The 6232-nt window shown below is 42.0% G+C and overlaps 1 pseudogene; it reads left to right on the top strand.

The window, feature by feature from the left end:
- Positions 1-4814, top strand: part of LOC111818947 — a 20494-nt pseudogene extending 15680 nt beyond the window's left edge.
- Positions 4815-6232: the final 1418 nt, after the last annotated feature.

Here is a 6232-nt window from a genome sequence, read left to right as displayed (position 1 = left end):
CTTCTCTCTGTTCTCTGGAAGGAGGGCATGACCTCCTGCAACCCCTTCCACCAAGCCCTTATCTGCCCAGGATACAGATGACCGAGGGCTTAATCTTCTAAAGCCATAAGCCCAAATGAACCTCTCCTCTCCTTTAAATTGTCCCTGAGCACTGTGTCCCAGAGATGAGAACATTACTAAGACAAACGCTGAGTCCTCTCAGAGACTAAATTAGAAATGATTTGAGGACTGACATCAGCCCCTTTTAAGTAAAAAACCTAAGGATCTGGGTGAGAACTCCTCAAGTTCAACCCCACTGATCCTGAGGGTCAGCTCACGGGGGCACAACAGGAAGGTGATCATGAATGAGGAAGTTGATGTCTACCCATGCGGTGTCCCCCTGCCAGAAGGAAAAACGTGCTCAGGAGAAAACTGCAGTCCAGGCATCATCCTCTAAAAGAAAAACATGAACGAGCAGGCAGACGTAGGACCTGATATTGCCAGGGAGTCTTGTCTCTTAGACACCAGCCCGTACTCTATTTCAGAGATCTTTCTCCACGGCAAAGGCGTGGCTTTGGGTACTGTGATTTAATGAGGGATTAAGCCTGTCTGACAAAAATCCTGTGTCCCCATAACATCTGCGTCTGTGATCGTGCTGATCATCTGAGAAGTGGACAGAACAGCAGGACCTTCCCCATTTTATACTCTGAGGTTGAAGCAATACTACGCAGTAAATGTTTAATATGAAGTTGTTACTATTTAGGTATTCAAGTGAAGGGTGCGTAACTGCAGTCACAGATACATAAGGTTTTTATAAACACCCACAAATTAACAAAGCATTTTAGAACTTTGATAACCACAACAGTGGTATTATGAATGATATTTTTATCCTGTAATTGTAATTAAGTGTTGACTTTTCTCTCTGGCTACTGTTCAATTAATTGCAATACACAATTAATTAGTTTGTTCTGAAATACATGGTGCTGCCTGCTCATTATGCCTGAAAACCCAATTAGAAACTGCTCTGTGAGTCAGCTCAGGCTGCTGTAACCAATGACCACGGCTGGGTGACTCGAATAACAAAAACATAGTCTATCATCGTTTTGCTGACTGGCGTCCACGTCCACGCCCGGCAGCACATTCTCAAGCAAAGGCTGGAGGGTGACCAAGCTGTTGCTGCGCGCCCACAGCAGAGAGAGAAAGCTGCCTTTCTCCTTCTACCTCCTCTGAGAAGCCTGCGGCTCCACCCCGGGGTCTCACGCTTGCAGCCCTCATTTAACCTCGATTATCTCCAAAGATCCTAAGCGCAGACAGACGCAGCCGGGCTGGAGCCGCGGTGCATGAACTCGGTGTCCATATGATTCAGTCCGCAGCAACTGCCACGTCCAATTAGAGGGAAGCGTCGTTGTGCTCTCAAGAGCGAACTGGAAACTCGAAGGAGCAGAACAGTGGCGGGATGTACGCAGCCTGCTCGCTCCTTGGGGAGACTGCGTGGGTCTCCACATCAGCAGGAGCAAACAGCCTGTCCGTTCCTTAGAACAAGATACTTGTTTTCTTTTTTCGTGGCCTGCTCAGCCCACCCCGGGGGCGGGGCCGAAGTGGCATGTGGTGCCACCAGGGATGGAACCGCAGTCCCTGCACACTTGCCTAAGCAGGTGCTTTAGAGCGCTGAGCTAGCTCCTTGATTTCAAACTATGAGACCATACAGACTGTTCGAAAGGGATGTTGAATGGTTTTCATTACAGATGTAATTCAAACATTCGTGCAAAAAAGATTTTTCATTCTATAATAATAATTACAATAAGCCAAATGTGTTTATAGACACTATCTATGGAGGCAATTTAAATATATCACATCATAGGAAGGTAATTCCAAGCCTTTATTGAGTCACTGTATCTTCAGTTTGGCTAAGGTCTTTCTATTTAAGTGAAACATGTTGATTGAAGATGGGCTTCACTTGGTGATTGACCTTGCAAAAGGCCTGCTTAATCAGGTTATTCTTTTCCATTATTTATGTATTTTTATCCTTTATTTTCTTGGTGGTGCCAGAGATGGAACTCAGGATCCTGCACTTGCCAGGTAAGTACTCATTCCACTGAGCTATCTCCCCAGCCCCCAATCAGGTTATTCTTTTGTTGACCAGTATTAGTTCCCACAGTCAGCTGTTTCTATACTGGTCACCACTTATCAAAATGAAAAGTTGACTCATCAATAATCTAGTCAAGGGCCGGCCAAATAGCTCAGCGGATTTAGCCTGCAAGCAGGCCAACAAGCTCCTGCAAGCAGGTGCAGGGGCCAGAGGTTCGATCCATAGGTCTGCTGTACTGGCCCGCCCCCAGGGCGCAATAAAATGGCAATTGAGACTGGACATGGTGGTATACACCTGTAATCCCAGCTCTTGGGAGGCTGTAAATAGGCAGATCACTATGAGTCCAATCTAGTACTGAGACCCTGAACACCCTTCAGACCCTTCCCTAAAACACAAAAAATAAAAATAATCTAGTCATTTCTCACACCTGGATCAAACTATCAACTCATAAACTTCATCATATGATGAATATCACATATCGTGTATGCAGATGCACATGAATATATGTTAAAACATTCCTAAATTTTTTAGATTAAAAAAGAAAGCATAGCCCCCTCTCCCCCAGACTCAGCTGAGAGGACAATTGAAACTGGGCATAGTGGTGCACACCTGTAATCCCAGCTCTTGGGAGGCTGTAAACAGGCAGGTCACTATGAGTCCAATCTAGTAGTGAGACCCTGAACACCTTGTAGACTCTTCCCTAAAATACAAAAATAAATAAAATAAAAAAGAAAGCATAAATCTGTTTATACGATACCCTGGCTCTTCTAGTGGTAGTGTCTGTCTATTTAGAGGATTCTGCACTAGTATAGAATAGGAAAGATTCAACTGCATAGATATTAGACAGAATTGGAGAACTATTATGTTCAAGGTTTCTATAACCTCTGGGGTTTCCAAGAAGACATGCCCATACCCCCAACTGAGAAGATCAGAAATGTATAAAACAAGACAAGACTCATAACTGCAAGAAAAGAAGGAGAGCTTCAGTGGTCAGGACTCAGGATAAACAGGAAGCAGAGGTCACATGGGAAGCCTCTGGCCTCTGGGCGGGGAGATGGTGCTCAGGCTGTGGCTGCATCTCAGCTTCGCTTGGTTGTTGCAATTACTCAAAAGTCAACCTGATTTTGCAACTTAGTATTAAATAGACTGGTACTTAAAATACAACTTATAAAGAACAATCCTACTTCTCCTGGGACTGTTGTTTCTCTGGTTCTGTGGGGCTTATTTTTCTGTAATGATTTGTGTCTGGAGCCACACTCTGATATTTTAGTTAGTCCTCCTTGTTGCAACCACTTGAGAAACATTCTACAAAGCAGAGATTTTCTTACTCAACTACTCAGTCACAACGTGTTCTGACTCACTGTAATAGGTCCACTGGTCATTTCCACTGTATGCATCTGAAATGGCCATGAGAATAATACAACCAAATAAATTTTGCACTTTATGTTATTTTTTATTGCATACAAGCAGTTATTTTTAGAAAGTCTTAAAGCTCATGTTTTACAAATTAAAACAATGTTGAGATTCGATCTTATCCCAGAAAGAATGGCTGCCATCAAGAAGTCAGCTAATAATAAATGCTGGTGGGGCTGCGGGGGGAAAGGAACCCTTCTCCAATGTTGGTGGGAGGGCAGACTGGTACACCACTGTGGAAATCAGTGAGGGATTTCTCAAAAAGCTAGGATTGGAGGTCCCATTTAAGCCAGCTATTCCTCTCCTAAGTGTTTTTCCAAGAGAACTGAAATCATCATACTACAGTGATAGAAGTGCACCCACGTTTATAGCAGCCCAGTTGGCCATAGCTAAAGGTTGGAAGCGACTCCAATGCCCATCAACTAAGGGATGGATACAAAATGGTGCATTTGTACTCAATAGAGCATTATTCAGCTATAAAAAAAGATAAATTCAAGGCTTTCATAGGTAAATTCATGCAACTAGAGACTGTACTAGTGATGAAAACATATCACATTCACATATGTGAACATCATATTGTCTCACTAGTGTGAGAACCTAAAAGAGTAAATAGAACCTGAAAGGCACAACAGATACTGTGAAAAGGAAAGACTCTCTTCAATGAGAAGGGACATCTTGGGTGAGGAAAAGGACAAAAGAAAGAAGGGGGAAAGATACATTTATGCATATATGCAGAATATTTTGGATAATTGTATTGCTGATTTCTGTTGGTCTATTGAAAGAAGCAGTTAATACTTATCTTTTTCTTCTCCTTTTTAATTTCTTATAACTTTTTAATACCAAACTCGCAGTGTTTGTATCTCAGAAACCAGTAGCGCTTGCAGCACAGCTGATCAACTGACTGAAGAGCAGACTGCAGAATTCAAAGAAGCTTTTTCACCATTTGACAAGGAGGGTGATGGAACTATAACAGCAGAGGAGCTGGGAGCTCTAGAGAGGTCTCCGGAGCAGAATCCCACAGAGCAGAGTCACGGGACATGACTAATGAAGTAGATGTGGATGGTAATGGTACGATTGACTTCCCTGAATTTCTGACAATGATGACAAGAAAACTGAAAGTCACAGACAGTGAGGAAGAAGTCAGAGAAGCAGTCTGTGTATTTGATATGGATGACAATGGTTATATTAGCGCAGCAGAGCTTCACCATGTGATGACGAACCTTGGAGAAAGGTCAACAGATGAAGAGGTTGATGAAATGATCAGAGAAGCAGATACTGAGGCGATGGCCACGGAAACCATGAAGAGTTTGTACAAATGGTGACAGCAAAGTGAAGATGCTGTGCAGAATGTGCTAAATTTCTTATGCAAATTTGTTTATTTGCCTTTTCTTTGTTTGTAACTTACCTGCAAAAGGTTTCCCCCACTGTCAAAAAACATGCATATATAGTAATTAGGACTTCATTCCTCCATGCTTTCTTTCCTTATCTTACTGTCATGGTCCTGAAACCTTATTTTAGAGAACTGACTGAGTAACATGTTGCATGTGGCTCACTCTGGATGTATCTGAGCCTTTCTGCACACCTAAACCTAAATGGAGTTGGCCAAATGAGGGAACGTCTGGTTATGCCTTTTTTAAAGTAGTTTTCCTAGGAATTGTTAGTATGATGTTGTTGAAGTGTGGAGCTGTAACTGCGTGGCTGCGGACAGTCAGTAATACATACTCAAAAGTCGCACCACTGCAAAATGGGTGTATTATGCAGGTACTTGTATGCTATTTTTTGTACTGCTGGTCTTGTACTAGAAACATTTGCTTTTATTTTTACTTGCTTTTTAAACTTTGTTTTGTTTAGCCACTTTAAAAAAATCTACCTATGGCACAATTTGCCTCAAATCCATTCCAAGTTATATATTTGTTTCCTGATTAAAAAAAATACATTTAAAAAAATAAAATAAAAATAAAACCAAATTTGCATGCTTATATCTGGAAATCTTAACATACTAATTTGAAAATAGCATTATATAATACAACAACCATTGCCAGACTCCTATTACATTTTTAATGAAATTTTATATTATTTATAATGTTGCTTTCTTTTTTACCATTTTGTCTTTTTAAAATTTCTTTTAAAAACTCTTTTTGCACAACACTCAACTTATCAGAAAATGAGCAACACTGAAATATTACTTAAATTTGTTCTTGCTTTAGAAGCAGCCCTGGTGTCAAGTAATTTCCCAGGCTATGGTAATGCAATTCCTGGGCCAAGTGGATCTCTGTGCAGACAGCAGACAAAGCTACGTCCACCACCTCCTCAGAAGTGGCTGGGACGTGGCTGAGTCGGCGGGTGGCACAGTGGAGCTATTAGAGTACACACAGGATTATCTGACTCCGAAGCTCACTGGGGATCAAGTCAAGCTTTTCTTAATTCTCGTCTCCCGGGCCATCATTCAAATATATTATTCAAGTAGTTAATGAGACAAGAACAGCGTGAACTATAATTGACTTGTATTCTCCCAGGATGTCAGCTCTGAGAGTGGATCTAAATAAATTCCCCAAGTGTGCTGTAGACAGAAAGGGTTATAATTAATTTACCCATCAAGCTCCGAACACGATGAGTAAGGAGCTGCCCCCTGCCTCCTTGACCAGTGCCCCAACCCCAGCCTCTTGGGGGGGGGGTAAAACCCCATGACCACTTTCCCATATTCTGAAATATGAACAGAATTTGAAATGAAAATGGGGCATAGCTGTGTGT

The sequence above is a fragment of the Octodon degus genome, unplaced genomic scaffold (genome assembly GCF_000260255.1).
Source record: "Octodon degus isolate 3935 unplaced genomic scaffold, OctDeg1.0 scaffold00108, whole genome shotgun sequence".
Classification (NCBI taxonomy): domain Eukaryota; kingdom Metazoa; phylum Chordata; class Mammalia; order Rodentia; family Octodontidae; genus Octodon; species Octodon degus.
Note: the sequence above shows the minus strand (reverse complement) of the source record. Positions and strands in the feature narration are given on the sequence as shown.